This window comes from Balearica regulorum, chromosome 7 (assembly GCF_011004875.1).
Source record: "Balearica regulorum gibbericeps isolate bBalReg1 chromosome 7, bBalReg1.pri, whole genome shotgun sequence".
Lineage (NCBI taxonomy): Eukaryota > Metazoa > Chordata > Aves > Gruiformes > Gruidae > Balearica > Balearica regulorum.
Genome location: NC_046190.1, coordinates 30,901,332 through 30,925,260, shown reverse-complemented (window position 1 = coordinate 30,925,260; position 23,929 = coordinate 30,901,332). Strand labels below are relative to the sequence as shown.

Below are 23,929 nucleotides of genomic sequence, written 5' to 3'. Positions count from 1 at the left end.
TATCAAATACACAAATTAACAGCACAATGCATCCTTGCTCCACTCCTTTTTCCACAAGAGAAGCAGCTCAATAACCCATTGCCCCACTTCCCTGCAAAGTGCTACCCAAGATGTAAACTGTAACTCAAAGGAAGACTGTCCCCGTTACTCCTCATGCCCAGACTGCTACCCCCAGAACCACAAAAGCCAGTGGTCCCTCAGTCCACTCAGTGACTTCTCCTTCACCTCTTCCCCCTTCTTGGGTGTCTCAGCCTAGTCACTACTTGGCTCCCAAGTTCTCTCCAGCTTGCTATCATATTTCCTTCCTGGTCTGTTCTCCAGGTGGGAAGGGATGGGGGAGAAGAGGACGTCCTGCTGCTCTTGCTGCACTCAGCTGCTGCAGTGCTTTCATGTCCCAATTAGTGCCACTTAAAATGTTAAGCATTTCAGTGTGTTTTGTTTTTTCTTTGCAAAATATCAGTCTCCTCCTGTTCCTGTCCTTCAAGTGTCACCTAGCACTCCTGAGTGAGAGCACTCAGGGCTTTGCCATTTGGCTTCACTGGGGCTAGAACTTTCCCCTTGCTATTTGCATAGCAAAGATGAAGGGAGGGTAGAGAGACACATTAAGTAACTAATTTAGTCAACCTCTCTGAAACAGCTCTGAAAATAGTGATTTATACATTAGTATCACTATTAATGCATGCTGGAGGAAGTTCAGCAACCCCACCAGCAGCAGCATGGAAGAGGGTGAGAACAGCTGGGTTGCACTGAGAGCTGCAGAGGCTGGATCAGAGCAGATCATAAAGCAGAACATACAGGGGTGGCGAGGGAGAGGACATCTGCAACCTAGTGTGCAGCGAAGTGTGATTTCTGTCAAGAATATGGCTTTTCTCAGTGAGATATTTCCAACAGGTAGCGTACTGCTTATTTCTGACGCTGAACCCTGAGAAGAAAGGCTGAAAGGCATTCAAATAAGGGATCTTCATAAAGGTTTGGATCATGGTTTTCAGTATTTGCATCACAGTGTATCTGTTTCCTCATATGAGGTGGTCGAACCAAGGCATTAAGTTCACTAACTGAAAGATTAAAAGCACTACCACTGGACAGAACAAAGGAATGCTTATAGGAGTGCAGCAAAGAGCCAGTTTTCTGTGACAGATTTAAAAAAAAAAGTTCCTTGGATTGTGGCACTAATGAATCAGACCCAGGCAGCTAACAGAAATAAGTTGCACTACTCCACCTTCTTTCTAGACTGCACACCCATCTGTTGCAATCATGTGAGAGGCAGCACCGTCTCTGCAATATAAAAGCCTCTGGAAAGACTAGTTTTACTCGATGAACCAACAGTAGTCATTCACCCACGGCTAAATTCTCAGTGGCTGTTCTGTGCAGTTTTTATCCCTAGGTGATCAGCCTGCAAGTTTACTGGAAAAACCTGTACAAAGCACAAAGTAGCTTTCACCTTGCTATAATTTTCAAGGTCAGAACTTTAGTCTGCCATGCAGTTTATCTGAGCAAGCTCTGCTGAGAAAGTAACTATCTGTACTTCCCATATGCTTCATGTTTCCCATGAAGATTTTACAACATGCCAAGGTGTTTCAGGAAAAAACAACCTCCTTTGCAGTGAGGATGCAGCCTAACTTTAAAAGCGGCAAGGAAAGTTTAAGTTCTTTAGTCAGGTAAAGTTTCCATGGTTTTGTTATACAATAAAAAGGGGCCAGGTCTCTCAAACACTTGAGACCTGTTGCAGCCTTACAAGAGGACCAGATTCAATACCAACCTCATCCTCTCCCTGAAGTGTTTTCTTCTTTTAATTCTTCTTTTAAGTACTCACTGTTTCATATTATTTTTTAATTTATGTCTGTCTTCATGATGGCAGCCCTTAAGGAAAGTTACAAAACGTACCAACATTGTGCTTGTTGGGGAAAGAAAAACATCAGAATGCAACAAGCAATTGTTTTTTTTAAATTGCTCTTATGAAGAGTTCATTGGTGGGACTGTCATTGTCCTATTCTATTCCTTCTCCAGCCATAGGGTAGCAGCCATTTCTGTTGCTGATTTTGCTAGTTTTTCTTCCTTCATCAGTTAAAAAGGGCATGCACGTGACCAACATTTATATATTACATTCCTTTGTCCTCTTATTTTTGATTATTAGGTTTGTGTGGGGCTCTTACATACAGATGCTGTAATCACTCTGTTCCCTTTTCAGTTTCTGTTTACAAGATTTTTGTTTTCATCTTTGTATTTCCCAAGTACTTGTTTCTACTTTTCAGAAAGAATAGAACTTGGCCAGTAACTAAGCACTTCTACAGCAGTTACAAGTCATTAAACCATAGCAATATCAGGTCAAACAAATAAGCTGCTGCACTGAGACCAGTATGCATCACCTTCAAGGATTGTGTACAATGATACAAAGAACAGCAACATAAACTACAACTGGAAAAGAAAATCCACAGAGAATTAAAACTGGTGGGACTAAGGAGGACTAGATGGACATGTCCCTGAACATCATGGCAGAATTAATGTACTATCTAGCAAATTAAGCTGATAAAATGAAAATTAAAAAAATAAAGATTTCCTCATGGGAAGGTAGGAGGCAACAAAGTATCAGTTAGTGACTTCATTAGTTTCCTACCAGAATACAGCCCTGAACGAATTACTTTCACCTTTATTCAAATTACAGTGCAGCACTGTGAGGAAAGCTGCAACGTCTTCTGCCTGTTGCACAAGACTCTGGTACATCCAGGGCCATACCTTGTGCCAATTCTGCAATCCTGACCGCATTTAACAATGTACATTTACTGTGTACAACATAACCATGTTCTCTGAAATGGTCAAAGATCATCCTACAGCATGCAATAGAGAGCCCGGTAACGAGTGGTGGCAGTGTACTTCAGAAATGTATTTAAAGAAGATTAACAAAAAGCTAAAAACAACCTGCTTATTGACCACTTCTTTAGACCTATCAAACAAATAACTCATATGGATCTAGCCACATGTAAGGGCAACAGAACAGGCAGTGCATTTACTGCCCAAAAGCACATTATTATCCTAATAATGCATTGGCCTGCAGCAGCCTCCTTATGCTATAGTTTTCTACTGGATGTGCACTCTTGAATTTCTGAGATAAATGTTTACTGTGTAGCAGTCATTTCTTGGTAAACATTTGAAAGAGACTGGAAGAATGTATTGAGCTTAGGCTCAAACTAAGACTGCTTCAGCTAACTCAAAATGTCTCCCTGGTGGTTTTCATAAAGAATAAGCCTTTTACCATACCTGGGGGAAACCAAAACCTAACCCTCCTTTTATCTTTTGATGTATGATATTAAGTGGCTTGAACATTATATAGTAACAACAGGTTTCTACTTGGTGCTTTTTAGTGCCTTGCAGATAGCAAATATCTGAGCATTACCTGAGAAAGCCCTTTTCAATCAAAATGCCTTTGCTGATCACCTGTCTAGCAAACACATAGCAGACAATAACTACAGTTCATTAAAACTCCCCCACCTGGAGTACTGCATCCAGCTCTGGGGGCCCCAGTACAAGACAGCCATTGAGCTGTTGGAGCAAGTCCAGAGGAGGCCACGAAGACGATGAGAGGGCTGGAGCACCTCTCCTATGAGGACAGGCTGAGAGAGCTGGGATTGTTCAGCCCGGAGAAAAGAAGGCTCCGGGGAGATCTAATTGCGGCTTACGAGTACCTGAAGGGGCCTACAGGAAAGATGGTGAGGGACTGTTTATCAGGGAGTGCAGTGACAGGACAAGGGGTAAGGGGTTTAAGCTGAAGGAGGGTCGATTTAGATCAGATGTTAGAAAGAAATTCTTTACTGTGAGAGTGGTGAGGCACTGGAACAGGTTGCCCAGAGAAGTTGTGGCAGCCCCATCCCTGGAAGTATTTAAGACCAGGTTGGATGGGGCTTTGGGCAATGTGGTCTAGTGGAGGGTGTCCCTGCCTGCAGCAGGGGGGTTGGAACTAGATGATCTTTGAGGTCCCTTCCAACCCAAACCATTCTATGATTCTATGAAAATAGAAAAAAATCATTCCGTGCTCTACTTCAGCTCAATCCTAAGCAGCCTTGTTCAGCACAGTGCTCTGTCTTCTAATGCAAGGTATAGAAAGCAAGATCCAGATCTTCAGAGAAACATCTGTATAATAAAGTATGAATGCATAATGACATGTGATGATATAGGTTCTTTGTCTTCTTTGGAAGTAATTTACACTTAAGACTGGAGGAAAAACACATCTGACATTAGTAAGACCATACTGCTTATTTTCAGAGGTAGGTACCTACAGACACAACAAGCAGAGCTTCCACTAGTTTTCCTTCCTAAATGCTTTCTCAGTCTTGCAGAGAGCTGACAGGTCCTTCCTCTTCCATTCAGTTCCCAGACTCTCTGTAATTTTCAGCATAGGTGCCAAAAAAGCTGAAGATTTAGGTCTTTTGGCTTGACTTTCCAGCCCCCAGCCCCCCCCCCAAAAAAAGGAAGATTGGGGAAGGGCTGAGTAATCATACAGGCACTGCTAACTGGCTTCACCTTTGCATCAGCTTGGACCAGATTCAAGCATGCTGCAGAGAAAAAAAAATAATTCAGAATTCTTTCTCAATCCATTGAATTATCTACCAACGGTTATCAGTAGCTGATACAAAAAAAACATATTTGAAAGAGCATTGATTGCAGTTCTTCATTTTTATTGGATGTACGTCAAGATGTACAAATCCCAAATGTTTCTCTATGAAATAAAGGTTCGATTAAGCAGAAAAGATGTTTTAAAGTAATAATAGCTCTCTGCTGGACTCCAGTGACACCTACTGGTAAATAAAGAAGTTACCAAACATTTCTTGAAAATGTCGATGCATTAATTTATGCACCTGCCTTTAGGATTGCTAATAAATTTTTTTGGCAGCTCAGGCTAAGAAGCACGTTACAATTTGGTGTTATAGTTAATGAAACATGTTGTGTTTGTTTTTCAAACTAGGATTTTGATTCCATCTGATTATTAACTACTTGGAACTGCATTTTTATAATTCTGAAGATATTGTCAAGTCATATATTTTGCTATTGGCAGCAGTACATTAAAATAGACTAGTGAATTTTTGGCTTACTGGAGTACACTGGGACATGTCTCCAACAATTTCCTTAATATAACTATAGTCAAAAAGTAAATAGTTTAATTCATCTTCATTTCCTTTCAATTACATGCATTTTAGCATGGATTCCAGAAGTTAAAGTCTCATCAGTAGCACAGCCAGCCAAGATAATGGTTTTGCTTCTGACAAATCCCTGCTGTTTGAAGTGCTGAACTGGTTTGTCACAGCTGTATTACTCTTCTAGATCATACAGGTATTTCTGAACATAACTTCAGCCAGCACTTGTAAAAGAATAAATACCAATAAACTCCCTAAAAGTCAATTGGGAGTCTTTTTTTCCTTCCCCCTCTTAAGTGTTTTGTGCCTTCTGTTTCTGTTAGGTGACACAAAACGACTTTCTTATCCTCTTACTGTGAGATTTTTATAATGATGAGGTCTAGAAAGCTCCTTCTGGAAGGCTTTATCTCAATGACAAAACAGAAGGAATAGCCCATCTCCAATACCATAATTCAAATAAGGTATTTCCAGTGGCCTTTTAGCAAAAACTGGAACAAGCAGCTCTTTCTATGGTGGAAATACTTAGAACTGTCACATTTCTGCATGCCTTTCTGATCAGATAATGCAGCCAAGGGTAACCAATTTCCTTTTCAGACACTTGAGATATTTAATTTAGGAAAAGAAAAAATCCTGTGCATCTTTCAAGTATCCACTACAACTCAAAAAAGCCAAACATGATGCAAAGCTTTTACACACATTACATGCATGTAATATGCATGATGTACATTCAGAGACACAGCAGCTGCCAGCTGGAACACGGACAATCAATACAATAAGCAAAAGCAGTGCTACTGCTCTGAGCAGCAGACTAATCTCGCCACGTACCATTAGGCTCCACTATGTAAGCTAGTTCAGTGTATGGGCATGAATATTTCTGTTTAAGACAATTTGCAATCGAGGGTTTTCTTCTAAGGTTGACAGGGAAATAACATATGCAAGGTTTTTAAACCACAGTCTCGCCAAACATTTGGCAGTAAACGTCACTGAAAGAGGTCTAGCCATTCACATTTCATTAGGAAACTTTGCCTTTACTACCTCTGGTAGGCTTAGAGTTGTCTCAGTTTTACCTCTAATGTTGAGGCACTTGCAGATATGGCTGAACAAAGCCGCATGCCCCAAATAAGTTTTTCAACTCTTGTTGCAAATCCTTCCTTCAAGGAACTACAGCTTCCTGTCCAAAAGCCTACTTTGGTAAAGTCTGCCAGCCTCCACTGCAAACTCTCCCAAGACAACAAAAACGCTGTATGGAGTGGTAAGGAAGCATGGCAAAGCATCACCGCCCAGCAACACAAAGCCACACAGCTCACATCCACATCAGCCCAGGCATCTCGGATCAAAGCATGCACAGATCTTTTGAGTATCAAAGTTTAAGTTGAAAAATTGCTCCTGACAGAGCAGATCAGCCAGACTTACACAAGCAGGAATACTTTTCTAGGTTACTAGAGAGCAGATAGAGACAGGTATAAGGCAGCTTAATTCTATGGTAGAATACTTGCCAATTAAGTGCTGATCCCAGTACTCAATAATAAAAACTTCTAAGCTAGACTATGAAGAGAATAAAAGAAATTTAGAGATATTTTTATGTCAGGCTATAAATCTGTTAAGTGATAGTTAAACACTGTGTGCTAGTTTTGGCTGGGACAGAGTGAATTTTCTTCATGGTTGCTAGTATGGGGCTATGTTTTGGATTAGTGCTGGAAACAGCGTTGATAACACAGGGATGTTTTCGTTACTGCTGAGCAGTGCTTACACAAAGTCAAGGCCTTTTCTGCTTCTCACCCCACCAGTGAGTAGGCTGGGGGTGCACAAGGAGTTGGGAGGGGACACAACCAGGACAGCTGACCCCAACTGACCAAAGAGATATCCCATACCATATGATGTCATGCTAAGCACAAAGCTGGAGGAGGACGAAGCAAGTGTGTGTGTATATGGCACTCAGAGTTACAGCGTTTGTCTTCCCAAGAACCATTGTGCATGATGGAGCCCTGCTTTCCTGGAGACAGCTGAACACCTCCCTGCCAACGGGCAGTGGTGAATGAGTTCCTTGCTTTGCTTGCATGGCTTTTGCTTTCCCTATTAAACTGTCTATCTCAATCCATGAGTTTCTTCACTTTTACTCTTCTGATTCTTTCCCCGTCCCACTGGAGGAGGGAGTGAGCAAACAGCTGCATCATGCTTAGCTGCAGCAAAACCATAACACATTGTTTTTACAGACATGTTCATAATATTGGGTTTACAAACCTGTGTACCTAATTAGAATGAAAATATTGGAGAAATTGCAGTATGCCACAGCTTGAAGATCTGGTAAAAGAAAGTAGTTGCTTGTTCTTAAATGCGCATGCATGCATCAGACTTCAGCAGAGCAGAACTATGCATAAGCCCATGTAAATCAGATGCTACTCCCTGGTATACTGCATTCAGGCCCTGGGTTAACTGTAACTTCTCTGAAGTCCACAGTGTCAGACAAACCGATGGAAAGTTGTCACGGTGACAAGCAAATGCATATAGAAAGAGATGCATATAGAAAGAACTAGCCCATAAAAATCAGAGACTTTGTATTCATACCTTGACTAAACATCCACATAACACAATTATTATACTAGGATTAAAGCTTCTTGTAAATTAGATGTTAATTTCTCCACATGTGGAGCAAAAACATTTAATTGGAATTGAGGATAATCTAGTCCTTTGTCAAAGATAAGTGGGAAGCTTTTCTTGGCAAATGAGGGAAGCCCAAGTCACCTGTTTCTAAGTTTCCATTTAAACCTAGTAGTTAAAATTTCTCAAAAAGACAAGCCAAAAGCTATCTTTTATGTGAACAGATGCTGTGCTGTCTTCTTGAAGCTGCAGGCTTAGAGGCAGATTTGTCATGCAGCTGCAGAATGAAGTCAACAAGCCCGCTCTGTTCTAGGGCTGCTATTCAGAACCTTTTAGGCAGCAATGAAGGAAGATCACATCAATTTCATGCTGGTTTTGCTGCTCTACAAAGATATAAGCAGCAGCAGACAGACACAAATCATGTCTAGATTGCAGGGGAGGAAGATGCATAAAACTTGTTAGGAAAACAAGGTATGGAAGACCCAGTCACTACAACTTTTACAAACATATCTTTTACTTTGGTGTACTTCTGGTGTCATGGCACTGCTTCTCTAACAGCCTCTACTCTGGCTAAGTTACAGACATTGAGCTCCATGTGCAATGAAGTACCACATGAGTAAGGCCCCTGTATCCCTACAGGAGCCTAAATTTTACAGACCTCAGCCTCTGTCCCTGTCAGCAGCACTTCACCTATGGCTCACATAGGTTCTCAGCATTGCATTTTGCATCTGACATTACTCCCAATTAAACAGCTGAACTACACTCCAACATATTTGTTCTACAATATAGATTTAGTTGTAATAACAAGAGAAATTCCAGCTGCAGGTACAGCAAACTCTTTTCAGGCAGGCAGGAGAACAAGTTGCCCAGAGAGGCTGTGCAGTTCCCATTCTTGAAGGTTTTCAAGACCTAACTGGATGAAGCCCTGAGCAATCTGGTCTGACCTCAGAGCTGACCCTGCTTTCAGCAGGAGGTTGGATGAGAGACCTCCTGAGACCCCTTCTCACCAGGACTATTTTATGATTCTACAATAAAGTACATATCCAAGTAAGTGCCAAGTGATCCATATGCTTTTTGAAAATGGCATCATTAATGTATACACACACACTAATACCCATACAGTGAAATCTAGCTTCAACTCTAATATTAGCTGCTTAAATTAGAGTGCACAGGAACTTCATTCTCTGTAACACCAACACTGTAGGTTAGGATGGCTGCAGTGGATGAACAGAAAATACAAGTCTCAGCACTCACAGGGTTATTCAGATCAGTAGAAAAAGCGTGCCTGGTTAGACATTGTTTTTGCAGTGTTCCAAGGGAGAGGAGATAAAGAATTAGCAGGGATTTGGAGGTGCATGGATTGTCTTTGTTCTGCCAGTAGTTATTCCCAAACACTAGGCTTTGGGGTTTTAAGGGTCTTGGAAACAAAGCTTGGTAAAAAGCAGTTCATTTAATAGATATCAGAATGACCATAGTCAAGGTTAACCATGCTGAGATAGGAACTTGTAAAATTAGATAAAAGCAGAGGCACAACAGGGCTAGAAAAACAAGCTGTTGCAATAGACTGTCAAAATCCAGTTACTGAGCTTTGTCATATCCTTGTCTTAAAGGGCACTCAGCAACCTCAACGAAGTACATTCATGCTATATTAAACTTATGTCCTGTTTATTTGTATTGATTTCCAATTTTTCATTCTAAATTCCAGGAATCTAGTCTGTATTTTTCCCTACAGCACAAGGAAGTTAGTGTTAAGCATGCCTGCTAGTAGCTTTGATTCATCCAAAGTGCCCTCAAATTGGTAACTTGGACATAAAAGAACAGGACTTCAAAATTCAACTGAATGAACTGCCTCTGGTTAAGCAGGTTTGAAGTGTAACCTCTGATCTGCTTCAGGCCATACATGTGCTTCCTTGATTCCAGATGAAGTTTGATCTGGTTACAGATCTGTCTTCCCCCCCACACCACCAAAGTAGGAACTCTGCTTAGTTGGGGACCACATCTGTACAGCAGGCATGATATTTGTGGCCTGAGTCTGCACACAAACTAGCTCTTCATCAGGTAGAGGACTGTAAAAGCCAGACCTGCCATAGTGTCCCTGCTGCTGGTACCCAGCGTGGGCAGATGAGAGCAAACTGCTGTGACTCCAGTGAAGCCGCTCTCATCTCTCTCTGCAGGAGACACTTGAGAAGGTGAAAGGCAAGCACTGATCTCCTTCCTCTCTGCTCATGTTTCGTCAGACATGTTACATTTACCCTTCTGCTTGTTGATAAGTTGAGTCAGGAGACTGCAGCACATTCCTTCCTAGAGAACAGGGATTAAACTGTCAGATCTTTTCACTGACAAGATAAACAGCCAGTCTCCCAGGAAACAGATCTATTCCACAAGATGTTAAAAGGCCAGCTTTGTAATTCTGATCACAGCTACCTGCTTGTTCAAATAGTTGGCTATATGTATATGCTAACAACTAATAAGGAAATAGTATTTTGCAGAAGTATTATACTTCAAACCTGCTCAACCTGAGGCAGTTCATTCAGTTGAATTTTGAAGTCCTGTTCTTCTATGTCCAAATTAAGATTATTCTGAGTCCAGAAAGGTTTAACGTGTTACCATAACACTGGCTGTACCATGTAAGAGTGCAGATCCATCTAGCCCAATACCCTGCCTCCTGTCTAGGAAATAGCTCAAGAACAGGGCAAGCACATAATAGTTTACAACTGCTGCATGAGCACACCAACAGGCTCTGCAACCTGCCACCCCTACCTCTGAGCACCCTGTGCTCAAGGCCAGCTCAGATACAGTGTAGTGCAACACTAGGTCAGGCTTGTGTGCAAGAGCTGTGAGAAGCCTCATCAGGGCTTCCTCCAGTCCACTTCAAGCTGCATTTAAGTTCAAACCCTCACACTGGTCTGGCTGAGCAGGTCTGAAGTGCAGTCTCTAATCCTGAGCTACGTTGTAAGTAAGCATCACTATGTGTGATGTGCCTTGCTGACCTGGACCCTGACTCAGCTTTCTCATTAGACCATGACAAGTCTCATTGCTATAGACTTGCCCAGTGATGACTGTGGCTACCCCTGCCACTGGCCCTTCTCTGCTCTTACTGCACAAGTCTTGTGGGATTGGTGAAGCCACTTCCTCTGCCTGCCTTGCTGTCATCCTCTGCTCCTGGCTTGCCTACCTTGCGGGAGCAGCCCACTCTTGCTGCTCCCTCATAGCAATATTTCTTTTGAGGAAAACAGGAAGCTTGAGTCTATCCTCATATTACCAAATTGATATATGGTTCCATAACTAAGATGAACTGGAAAAGTCCTTGATGAATGCAGGTCTTCCTCCAAGCTCCATTAAGAAAGCATAAAATGGAAGTTCTCATATATTCTGGGCACAGAACAATTTAGGATAACTGGCCCATAAAAGCAACACTTCAGAAAAAAAATAGGAATAAGCTTCTCTGCAGCTTTCTTTACTCATCTACTTGGTGGAAAACCTGCTGCGTGCCTCTAGCACCTTATACTAGAAGATAGATTCAGTAATCAGTAGGAAACAGAATTAGCAGTGAAGGCAATGATATTCGTGCAGTGTAATTTACCACAAGGCATCTGTCTGCACATGAATGAGTATTTTCCTTAATTATCTGTAATAGGAAATCCCAAGATTCTCAGCTGACCCTGTCAGTTAATATTAACTACAGACTTGGAAAAGTATATAAAAATAGAAAGGAAATGGAATCCTGCAGAGGCAGCAGTAGCACTTCACAAGGAATGCAAATAGAGCTTCACTGGGAACTGCTGTATTGGCACCGTTGGTCCCATTCCACTGTAGAGTTTGCCAGCACACAATACAAAACAATTCAATACAACATGACATTCACTTAACTTGCAGCTCCCACACAGAGCAAGAGGACTACCAGAGATAGGAAAATTGGTAAAAGCAGCAAGTCCACGATGATCGGCCACCTATGCTCACCTTTTAATATGCAACAGTTTTGCCTTTTCAAAACTCTGAAGATTTGATCATAAAGGTGATGTAGTCTTGCAAAGAACTGTGTAAGGCATACTCCTGATTTTGCCTACTTGAGGAAATTCTGCAGATGCTGTCCTTTAAGAGAAAGGGATCTACTTTTCCATATGTCAGACCTGGCTGTCTAATAGCCAGTCACTTGCTACAAAAGATGTAATTTGAACCTTGCAAGCAGGGACTCTGCAGACTTGCGCTGGAGTAGGATAGTCAGAGACATTAGGTGGTCTCACTTGAGGCTTCAGGTACAGCTGGCACAGACATTCCTCAGACTGCATGACAAAGTCCATCTGCAGTTGCAGAGGTTCAAGAGCACCAGTTATTAACTGCAGCAACTACAGACATGGCCAGCAGACTCCCAGATTAGCCAAGTGTCTATCTTCACCAAGTAGCAGCTATAGAAGACAGGTCATCAGCATCTTGCAGAATGTCAGTCCTGCACAGTCATAGCTGTAATCATCATGGAGACAGAGTGAAAACTAGCAAACCAGACACTTCTCCATTATTCAGGCAAAACAAGCGTGCGGTCTTTCCCATCATCATTCCTCATTCAGTTTCACCTGCTCACTGTTCCCCTGGCATTTCACAGCACATCCATTTCTCCTTACCACATTCCTCCTTTCCTACTTCTCCTGTATTTTCTACCTTGGCTTCTCTGACATGTTTAAGAGGAAAAAGGATAGATCTTGAGAGGATGGCACAATGATGCAACTATCCTATTTCTCCTTCACACCAGATGACTGCAACTTAGTCAAACATTACTTTATACTTTGAAAATATATATATAAAATATGTTTCTATGTTAATAAAAAACTTTCTTCACCTCCAAAAGACTCCCACAGACATTTGATTTCTCTTTCAGGAGAGGAATTAAGTAATTATGTTTCAAAACTGAGCACAGTCAATCCTCTTCTACAGAATTGCATTTACAGTCATCTCCTTATAAACAGTGTATTGTACCATGATAACTTTGAATATCTAAATCCACTGCTTGCTCCCAACCTCTTCAGTTGTATAATTTGTGGCTTGGAAAATATCCAACATAAGTCCTGACATAAAATCGTAACAGCTCCAAATATCAGTGGGAATTACTTCTATTCAATAGATTTGAATAGCTCTGTTAGACAAGTGTACCTAAGAGTTACTCTGTAAATAGGCCTTGACATACCAGAATATTACCACTTCCATTGTTTGCAAGTGCCTGCCTTTATATAAGAGCCTATGTATATTTAATATTTACTTGATAACTCACAATACATCAATAATTAAGGAGCATTTAAGATACACATGAATCTAGAGGCTTTTCTACACTACAAGAAAGAAAAGTTCTAATTCAGATTAAAATAGCTACGAAGACAAAACAACATGCTTTTAGATTAGGTTTTCCTGCACACTTTAAATAAAAGCTTCTAGCCAAAGTTAATACCCAACTTGTCTTTTCTTAACAGGTATTTGATTGTTTTTCTTTTATATTCTTGTCACCCTTCCCTTGGAAAAAACTCAACATGGCAACCTGTAACCTGAAGTTCTACAAGATAAAAAAGTTGCACCTCTTCTATGTATGATCTTTTTCTGTCAGTGTAGGACTGTTCCTTCTGATACTGACAGAGCTATTCAGTGCTATGGAGCATGCTAGTGCAAGGCCTGAAAGTTGTTTCACTATCATGCCTCCTGCCTCAGCCAGTATTTCAATAAAGCTTTACATGGCTGTGTAACATCCATGCACCATTTATGGTTTGCACAGCCTGAACCCCATGCACAGGGCACTGGAGCCTGAAAGCATGAGAAGCCAGGGCCCTACTCTGCCAAGCACTGTTGGCATTGTGGTAGGAGAAGAGTCCAGGAAAAGCGTTTCCCACAAAGCAGAAGACTTTAAAGCTTGCTGAGAGCAGGTGAACAGGTCATTTACAGACTGTGGCACTGCCTTCCTAAGGGAAGCACCAAGGGTCACTGGTGCCCCAGAGGCCCTTGCCTTTAAAAGGCTGCAGGGGTTGAAGAAAGGCTCTAAGGAAGGTAGAGAACAGCATGAAGGCTAAGTGCAAGGCAGTATCCTTTGAGATACACTAGCCTGACATACTAGAAAGACTGGTGATTTAGGATCAACATTAATTCCTGTGACCAGGGTTCCATGACAAATTACTTGCAATGTAAATAGTATACAGAACATTGTGAAAAAAGCAGGTTTTTGTGAGGCAAAAGTGATTTAACAACCAAATGCACACAGCCTCTAAGAGGAAGGTGGAAGAATGTTAAGTCTGAGTGAGCTACAGAAGTGAGGGGGAAAAAAAGTAATTTTCCTGCCTAATGGCAGGATCCTCCACTACACTGATATAAAAGAAACTTACTTGATACACAAGTCCTACACTGAAAACAGATTCTTGTATCTCCAGAGGGCAAGAAGAGGATATAATTTTCCTTTCTTGGGCATCTGGCAGAGTCAGACAGGGTTGACTAAATCACTTTAAGTATTTCCTATAAACACCACCTAAGATTATTACCATTAGTATCTCTGAATATTAATAAATAATTTCCACATGCTGTAAACAGCATCTGGTCTGTTTTGCATAATTATGCTGCTGAGGTAGCTTCTGCTGCCATGGTCCCCATCTGACTAGGCTGTACCTGCTGCCACATTGAACCACTCCCAGGCCACTAGGCAGTTATAACCAGCAGCTATAGTTCTGCCTTCAATTTTTTCATCCCTCAAATTCACACCCACAGATACAGACTCTGCTACTGTACAGCCAACATCCTCTCTGGTAGTAGCCATGAGGCAGACTTTTTTTTTTTTTCTTTCTAGAAGAAATAGCCTTCTGTGCAAGCAAGGACAGATAAGTCTTCTAGATGAAAGTGGGACACAGACAGCCTGTATTCCTGCTATGGACTTCCTGAATGGCTTTACACAACTCTTACTCATTTCATGTCCAATTTCTGAATTACAAGATACTACTTTTACCTTTCTGTCTTTTTTGTCCTCTGTGTAGTTTTGGATGGGCAGAACCCCCCTTTTTTGACACTCTTAGAATACAAGCCTGCTGACCTTTGCAGTCTTTTACAGCTTCTCACTAAAAGAGTTCATTCTGTGGTGAGAAATGTTGCACTGGAGAGAAGGGAATGTTATTACTTCCTTTTCCTCAGTCGCCTGCTTTACAAGAACAGCATCTGGCCTGGCAGGCCTCCCTCAAAGCGTGGTAGGACCTGACTGATACAACAGGAGCAATCACATTTGAGTTGCAGTTTGGCCCATGGTGCTCCATAACAAACCTTTGCCTTCTCACATTTTTAGGATAAGACAAAGTCAAAATCCCCACATAATAATCCAGTGCCATATGGACTGTCCTGTCACTGTTTTACTCCTGAGATTTGACAACAGGGGCTACCTCAAACACCAAATAAAGTAAAAGTCTTCCCTAAAACAATTGCTCTGTAATTGCTTTCAGAAGTAGTAAAAGCAACATGTCTCCTGCACAGCTAGGAAAAAAGACTATGAGTGATTTAATAGACATATCTAAAGAAGCCTGAAGAGAGCTGTATCAACCCTCATGCTCAGCCTTCATCAGCTTTCTGTACTCACTTCTGCTGCACTTTGTTTTCAGTTCTCTGAATTAGCTCATTTCACAGAAATGAAGAACCATGCTTTAGGAAGCAATATGAAAATACATTACATAAATAACAAACTACAAAAACAGCCTGAAGGGCAGTTAAGGAGAGCAAGCAGAAGGATTTCTGCAAACTATAAGGCATTGCTAACAGTAACATTAAAAAGAAAGTTTACACTGACTAGAAATACAGTCATTGAAGATGTCTGAAAGCCAGTCATATTAGTTGTATAACTGCTACGGTTCACTTTGTCAGGATGCAGCAAGGACCAGCTGTTCCCTAAAAGACAAAGGGCCAGGCATGGTAACAATGCCGGTAGTGCTCACAGTACCTGAGCAAAGCAAACCCAGAGAGAAAAGCCAGCTTTGATGAAATATTCAGGTTATCCAGCAACTTACGGCAATAGTGTAAGTCCAAGGTCAAACCATAAAATTAATCTACAGATCAGGTCTGGTTCAGTAAGAAGAGCCAGGGTCAAACACAGCTCATTAAGCACTCGGCAGAGACAAGACAAACCTGAGATGAAGCTAGAAGGCAGCATGTAGATCAGGGCAAGAATCAGTAACCAGCTAAGACTATTACTAAGTTAGAGACCGCTATTCCTACAGCACAGCTTAAATACTGAAGACTCAAACCTGAGTTTAAGTAGAGCTCCTGGGCCCCTAGCCAGAGGGTATGGGTGAGGGTCCCAGATGAGGTTGATTAGGGCCCTCAAGGCTTACTCACTCAGGGCCCTGACACATTTAATTCATTTATCTTAAGGAAAAAAAAAAAAAAAGGCAACACAATTCTTCAGAGAATCCACAGCTACACAAACACTGTATTTGCACAAACCAAACATATTTTGAGGAATTGTACAGTCTCAAGCAGTATCACAGGACCACACAGGCACCATTGCTCTTGCAATTTAATTTTCAAGTGATTATTGGCACAGCTGGCTCTGCACATGACTTGAACCTGCACAGCATGTGATCACATTCCTCACAGCCTTCTGACAGCTCAAAACATTTTTCCCTGCCTGTGCTCACTTGCAGCCTTTGGGTTTACTGTTCAGAAAATGGCAGGAGCCCCACAGTATGTGCCTTGAATCAATGTGGCCAGTTCCTTCTCCCTCTCAACTGCTATTTTAAAGAATATCCTAAAATGCCTTGCAGAACATGCTACAACGTATACCTTCCCCATATCAGGGATCTTTATGTATGCAACCCAGGGACATCCAAGAGCACAAGGTGGTGCAGATTCTTGACTGTTATCCCCATCTCTTTTTTCTTTTTTTTTTTTAGTGTGCATATACCATGTGCTATTGTGCTGTGCAGAGAAGGTAGTAGTAGCAAAAGAAGATATGGAACAAAGTTAGCATAACACTATGACTAGAATAGCTAACATTACTGAAAAGCAATGCTCAGCACGAGTAATTAGGTGGGAAGAAGTGTTGTACCGATGTCTCCGTTCTGCTTCCACAATCCAAACTAGCATCTCTGCATGATGCTCATTGTATGGTGTTTACATGGCCTCTGTTTTCTCCCTGATTCAGAGTACTCTTGCTCTGTTCATAAAATGAGTAGAAACATAAACAGTCTCATGTCTATTTGATCTGGCAGCTTGTTAAAGTCCAACTTATAAAGAGTAAAAGACAAGCTGAAAATCACTTAAATATCATTTACTCAGGAACCTCAAGACAAACTATGGTGAACTTAAATGTGACATGAGGACTGTTTGGGGATGTAACTCAAGTTTGTGTGATCAAATTGCAATTTTTTGCTTTCTTTTTAACTTTTTACCTTGGCAAGTCTGGCAAGAAAAGGCAAAAGAAGAGCTATGTAGATATTAGTAAATCAGCTTCTTTCAGAAGCATGAGTGCTTTCGAACTGTCAGAGCCTGGAGTGAACTAACAGGCCCTAATTCCCCTGACCAGCCTCACCTGTAGCCTCCACCCACCCCTTCTACCCAGGAGCTCTATTTAGCTCCGCCCTGGATACTCATTTCCTGCTTGAACTTATCTGTAGGTATGCTGCAGGTCTGCAGCTCCAGCTCTGGTCCTGCTATGTCTGTGTCTTTCTGGTCTTTGTTCTGGTTTCCTTGCTTGACTTTAGACCTGTTCTCTGAGATGTCTTGCCTTTATTGCCCTTAGTGGGTCTGATTCTGATATTGCTTCTCAAATTGACTTCAGAACTGCTTCATAGTTTTTGGGGGCATGCATGAGGATCAGCTCCCAGTTGCTATCCTCAGCCTGTCCTGTGTTTTTCTCAGGTATAATGGGGCTTGGCCCTGGCTGGTAGGGGTCCCTGTTCTCCTGGCTGTGCTGCTGTATCTGGTTTCCAGGGCCTTGGGGAGCTGCTTACCCCTGCTGTTTCCTGGCACAAAGCTTTTTCCACCAATTTCACTTGCTAAAAATCATATTTTAAGTACCTCTCATGTTCTCTTACATTTGTAAATGAATGGCACTAATTTGATAAGATGAATGGATTTAGTTCAATAAAACTGCTGATGAGAATCCTAAAAGCATTCTATGCGAAAGGTAAGAGTTTGATCCTGTGAGATTGCATATCACTTTTATTCTTTCTATGGGTCTTTCAAGACTAATTCAGGCTATTGCAGTCAATTTTGTTAAAAATACTAACTGCATTTTAATTTAAAGCCTCTTATTCATTCTGTTAATACAGTAGCATTCCTCTCTTTATGAAGCTCTTATTCACATTAGAAATTACTGTTGTATAAACTGCACTTGATTCTTATATGAAACTCCAATTGGTATTAATCCTTTTCCTACATATAAAATATTAATTCTGTAGTAACTTAAAGCAAGGGTATCCACTATTAAGTGATGAGTAAATAAACAATGTCATCTATCCTGTTATATGCACTACAGTAACATTCTCAGTATCCCCTGTGATCCTTAGGCTTTCCAAGACTGGAAGAAGCAAGCTCTCCCTGAGTTGGTCACTGGCCCTGAATTTCGGGGTTCAGATGAAAGTCGTAGGGTTCACTAAGTATGTACAAGTCTTCTCAACTTGTAATCAAGTGATAAATATGGAGCAGGAACCACTGATGTATATTTTGTGTTGATTTATTGCATCCAACAATTGCTTCTGGCAAACACAACTGAGAACTACTTCTATTGTTTGAGCTAAAATCAGAGCCCTTACGATAAAGCCCTGTTTAGGAAAGGCTATTCTTGTTCAAACTGAATTTTTCATGAAATTGTCTCATTATAGCTCTAGACTTGTGACAGTGCCCCAGGATCCTTGACAGACTAACTTGCACTCTTTGCTAATTAAAATTTACAGTTTAAACTGGACAATACTGTAGTACATTATGACAAGGACTAAAAACAATTGTTGATGCTTACTGTGGATTACAGCAATGGTTCTCAGCCTTTCTCTGCTGAACCAGACTGTCCATAAAGGTGGTGTGAATCTTGCTGCAACTCCCAACTGAGGAACTTCCTTAAAGGGTGAGTGAGTATGAGATGATATTCCTTGCTAGTGGTTCATGTTTCAGATATTTTTTTATGTCCCAGCTCTTCTGATCAGTACTGTCAGAATATTGAATCTTTTCTCTAACAATTAAGAAATTATTTTGCTGCTTTTTTTTCCTCTTGCTATAATCAAACTGATAAGCTGGCTAGGAAAAACATAGGTGATCATATGATATTGTTTCATAATAGCTGCACTAGAGCAGGTGGCTTGGAGAAGTAACAGAAACAGTATGTGCTTCTCTTAAATTTCCTAGAGATCTACTTAGTGATTAATCATAATCTAACAGATAATATAATCTATTCATATTAATGAATGGTAGGTAAGTCATGGCGTAACTTGCTCTTCAAGCACTCAGAACTGCTCAGGCCCAAGCGATAGTAGTGGAATAGAGAGGTATACAACTGAGATAATATCAAACATTACTTTCAAAGTGGAAGGAAGGGAGAGAAGTCTGAGAAATGTGCACCTTCACAGGTTCCATTACAGAAAGGACAGGTCCAACAGGAGAACATTATTCTTCTATAGATACAGAAGATTCTCGTATGCCTTTCATCACAGCTGATAACAAAGGAAGGAGAGAGGTGACTGCAGAGGATGAGATCTAGAACAAAAGAATGAGTGGGAAAGAAGTCTTTCTAAAGACTTGAGGTCTTTGCTAAAATATTTTTTGCTGTACTGTATCAGAAAGTCTTTCTTAGTTGGAGCTATCATTTCACTTAAAAATACTTCCTATAATGTAACAAATATACACTGGATATCTTGCTGCACAGGAGATGGAGACAAGGCACTGTAGTTTTGTCGTGACAAGATAGGTTGTAAGTAAAGTTTTGTGCCTTGTCAAAGCTTTCAAATTAAAAATGAATAGCTATTCAAATGAAACTGTAGCCAAAGATGGAATTTGTCCTCCTTCATGCAGAACAAGCTATCCCCCAGCCCTTCCTTATAAGATATTGCTTACTTGAAAACAGTTAATTGCTTGTAAAAGATAGGAAACTTTAACAGCTGCCTCTGGCTGAGCCCTATGTCTCATCTCAGGAGGTAGTTAATTTTGCTGTGATTGCATTTGCTGGAACAATGTAACCAAATGAAGCAACAATGTGTACAAACCCAGTTTCATTGTTTAGTGTTCAATAGACTGTAAAACAGATTCCGTAGTAGTTCACTAAGTACCACCAAAGCTTCCCTTAAGGCTATTTGTTAAAAGAAAATACCTCCATTCTCCTTATCTAGCTTCTAAAACCAGAATGATGCTATTTTAGAACTTACAACTAGGTCAATATCTATTTAACAAAACAGCTCTATCTATGAAATGGCTTCTATATAGTTATAGCCTTCTAGCACTAGGTGTGGACCTTTTTTAAACTGTTCATTATTTTCAGTCTAAGTGTAGGCTTTTCCAAATTATTGTAATTCAACTAGTGCATTACATGCAGCAACATGCAGTAATTTGCCTTTACTCTGTGAGGGAAACCCATGTTTCCTTGTTTTCATCTTATTGTTAAGTAATGTCATCCTCTGCAATGGAGGCCTCCTTCATTAGCTAACAAAAAGTCCCGAAGTTTGTGCCAAACGTTGTAGTGAAAGCTTTTTACAAAGCTTTGTTGTTGTTGTTACAAAGTTTGTGTACTTGTTAGCTTGCTGGGTTTGCAAAGAACTCTTGAACACAAAATAAGATTGGGACTGGCAGATATGAAACTCCGAATTATTCCAAGCAATGCCCGTTAGACTTGTAGAGATTAGTTTGCAGAGATTATGCAGATATGGTCCACCACTTCCCTATTAAGAAAAATAGCTTGCTTTTGTGCTTTTTCCAGTTGCCTACAAAACTGAGTATTCTTCCACAGACTAAAATATATCAAAATGAAGAAGGGATAAGTGAGAGAAGAATGAATGAAAGATACCAGTTGGAAGGAAGGAAGAAATAAAAGGTGTGAGGAAAATGAAAGAACAATAAGTTGGGTGGGGTGAGAAAGAACTGAGTAAGGTGAAAAAGGTGAGAAAAGAAATTACTTCATCACTAAGGCAATATTTATAGTGCAATAAAAAACAGCATAAGTTGGGTAAATGAACTGTTGCTTGAACTGTCAAGCTTTTACAGAACACTAAATAATTCTGGGTGTAATTTTTTTGTGGCCATCCTGGTGTTAATTTCTTCCAGTTATGCTCACAATTTCTTTTCAACAGGACTCCAACCCTTAGGCCGACATCTTCTGAACTGGTAGATTGGTATGTACAATACTATATAAAATGATTCTTCATACACTAACTCCTGAAAGAACACAACCTCCCTCCAATGCCTACTGTCATGGGATTTAACACATGTGTTCAGGGGTGGCTGGAGCTGTTATGACTGAGACCTCCCCTGAGTTCTTGCTTTTACCAGAGTATGCTTTAGTCCAGGTCAGTGGACTATAGCCAGACCAATAGGGTTTGAGTGCTGTAAATTATTTGCTTGTTTAGCAAGGATCTATGTTAGTGAAATGGGCATATCAATACTTTCCCAACTAGCAACGGGGCTGTTAAAGCTAACCATGCCTTAATCTACCACACACAAACACACCATTAAAATCAATATGACTTTACATATGCTTTAGTTTTAGTTACCATAACCTTCATGTCTTTATCGGGTTTGATAAAGGTTAAGTGATATCAGTTATGTTAAGTTCTCATGCTGGTTCCTACAGACCTTCTGCAATCTCATTTGATACATTTTATCTATAAACACTTCTGGAAACTTGCCCATTTTTCAGAAACCAGTTTTATTAATAGAATTTGCTTTAGAAATTAATTTAACCTCATTTGCTATTTCCAGTTACAGCTCACATTCAGTTTTCAACTTGTCTTTCAAGGAAACAGCAGCTTCCAGGCACAAACAGAAAGAAAAGAAAGGGACCAACAGGGTAAAGCAAAGGAAAGCCAACTAGTAGTGGGGCCTGAAGTTACTACATCTCCTTTAGAGTGAGGAGGAAAGTAATATGATAAGCATTTGTGTTAACTTTTGGAGGTCTCAAATGTCTACTGGTTGCTTCTAAAAATATTTCATACAGAATTTCTATGAATCATTCTATTCTATGAAATATTTTTTTTCAGAAAACCATCTTAGACATTTTTCCCCCCTCATAGGTGGTGGGAATGGGAAAGATACCTCCTCCCCTTCTGTTTCTATGCTACTTTATTAATAGAAATATCTGTCTTTTGGTGAGCAGAGCCTGGAAGGGACCTTTTCATCTGCCTTGGACATTCAAAGGCCATTCTTGTCTAAGTACAGCTGCTCTTCCAGAGGAGTACCTTCTTTGAACAGATAATTGCTGTGACAGACTTGCTTTACAAATTTATAATCCTCTCACATAAATGTTATGCCAGAGCCATTAGCAGGATCAACATATTTGATGTCAGATATTCCTTACAAAAAATACATTTGATTTGACTTATTTGTCTTATTGTGGCCCTTGCAGCTTTTTTCCTTCTGTCTAAAGAGTAAGAAAAAAATCTGCAACAAAACACTCCTGTAATGGAACAGCCTTTTATTGTCTAGATACAATAGATAAAATTATTTGGCTTTTTATGTAGCTAAAGAGAAAGGTAGCAAGATGGCATAGTCATTGTATTTCATTATTTCCCACATCATTAACCTCTGGTGCTAGTTAGAGCTTTACTGAAAAAAATTGTAGTTGTCCCTTGGCAAAAGACAGTTCAACTAGATATTTTCCTAGCAAATTTACTGATGTAATCCTGAAGAAAAACCCTGAATATCTGCATTCTTTCACACCATTTTTGAAATAAACATATTTTTAGTTTAGAAGCTTCATGCAAAATTATTGCAAGTGACCTATCAGGAGACTTGTTTTGACATTTCTTTTCATAAAAAACCCCAGAATTTATGCTTTTCATACCACTTCAAGATATAATATCAGTTTTTGCACAGGCGAAATTATCCATTTTCTGACTAGCTCTAATGTTAATGTTCATGCAGATTACTTTTAAGAAGTAAGCTTCCTACACACTGCTAATGACTTTTCAGATCCATTAGTCTGTTATGTATTATTGATTTCAAGCATTACTGATTAATGCTGTAAGTAGATTTATTTCTGCTCCTAAAGAGTGGCACCTTTTGTTACTGTTGTTAGATGAATGGTATGTTACTGCTTGCTTTAGTCAGTTCCTTGCTCCTTTCCTTCCTCTGCTCTTGTCTGTGCCCTGTGCCATTGTACTGTTCTCCCCTTTACTATGGTTTTCTAATACTCGGTTAAAAGTTATAGGTGCCTTCCATCCACCTTCAATGTAAGGGGAATTTGCAGTAAACTTTGGAAAGTACAAGGTAGTACAAAATGGAAAACTCATGCATGTGCAGCAGTGTTTTTTCAAAGGTAACAGGGTGTTATTTTATGTCCATTGCTCCTTCCAGAGCCTGACTCTGCCACTGGCCACGAGCTGCTCTCTCCCTGGCTGCTACTGATCTCCAGGAACCACAGTGTGCTGCTAGCACTGTGGAGGCTCCTCGTTCACTGCAACAGCTCCTCATCCCACCACTTCCAGGTTCCAGATTCTTTGTGGTACCCAGGTATGTGGGTTTACTCAGCACTGCATTTCTCGGGTTTCATTCAGGGCAGTACAGCACACTCTGGGTTTTTGACCAAGCCCCATACAACCAGATCCCGCTCTTCAATCTCTTATATTCAAAGACTACAAACTCCAAGTCCTTTTATCTTAAATAGTAACTTATACATTGTATGTGTTCCTCTAGCTGTTATCTTCTATTCTGCACTTTGGAATTACTTTATACATTTAATACATACGCTTCAGTCATTAGCATCTCTGTTCAGTACAGATAATATATCTTTGGTTATCTTCTGCATGTTATTCTACAGGTGTCTGATAGCTTCTGTCTTAGACCATGGACATTCTGCTCGATATAGTATTTAACTCATCACCTGCATTTTTAAGTCCCTCACTATTTTTGTTGCCCAGTTATAATAATTAGACTTCATATTAGGCTGTCAGCACTAATCTGCACCATATTTTCAGGCCATTTTTTTAAAGTACTTAAATGCTATTTTGGGAAAAATCTTACTTAATATCAAGTTATCAAACATCTATAAGATTTAGTCACCTAAG

At 40.4% G+C, this 23,929-nt stretch overlaps 1 protein-coding gene across 2 annotated transcripts in view; it reads right to left on the bottom strand.

The window, feature by feature from the left end:
* The window catches only part of WAPL (WAPL cohesin release factor), a 158,322-nt gene that overhangs the window by 75,267 nt on the left and 59,126 nt on the right, over positions 1 to 23,929 (bottom strand). The gene's annotated exons all lie outside the window — the stretch shown is intronic.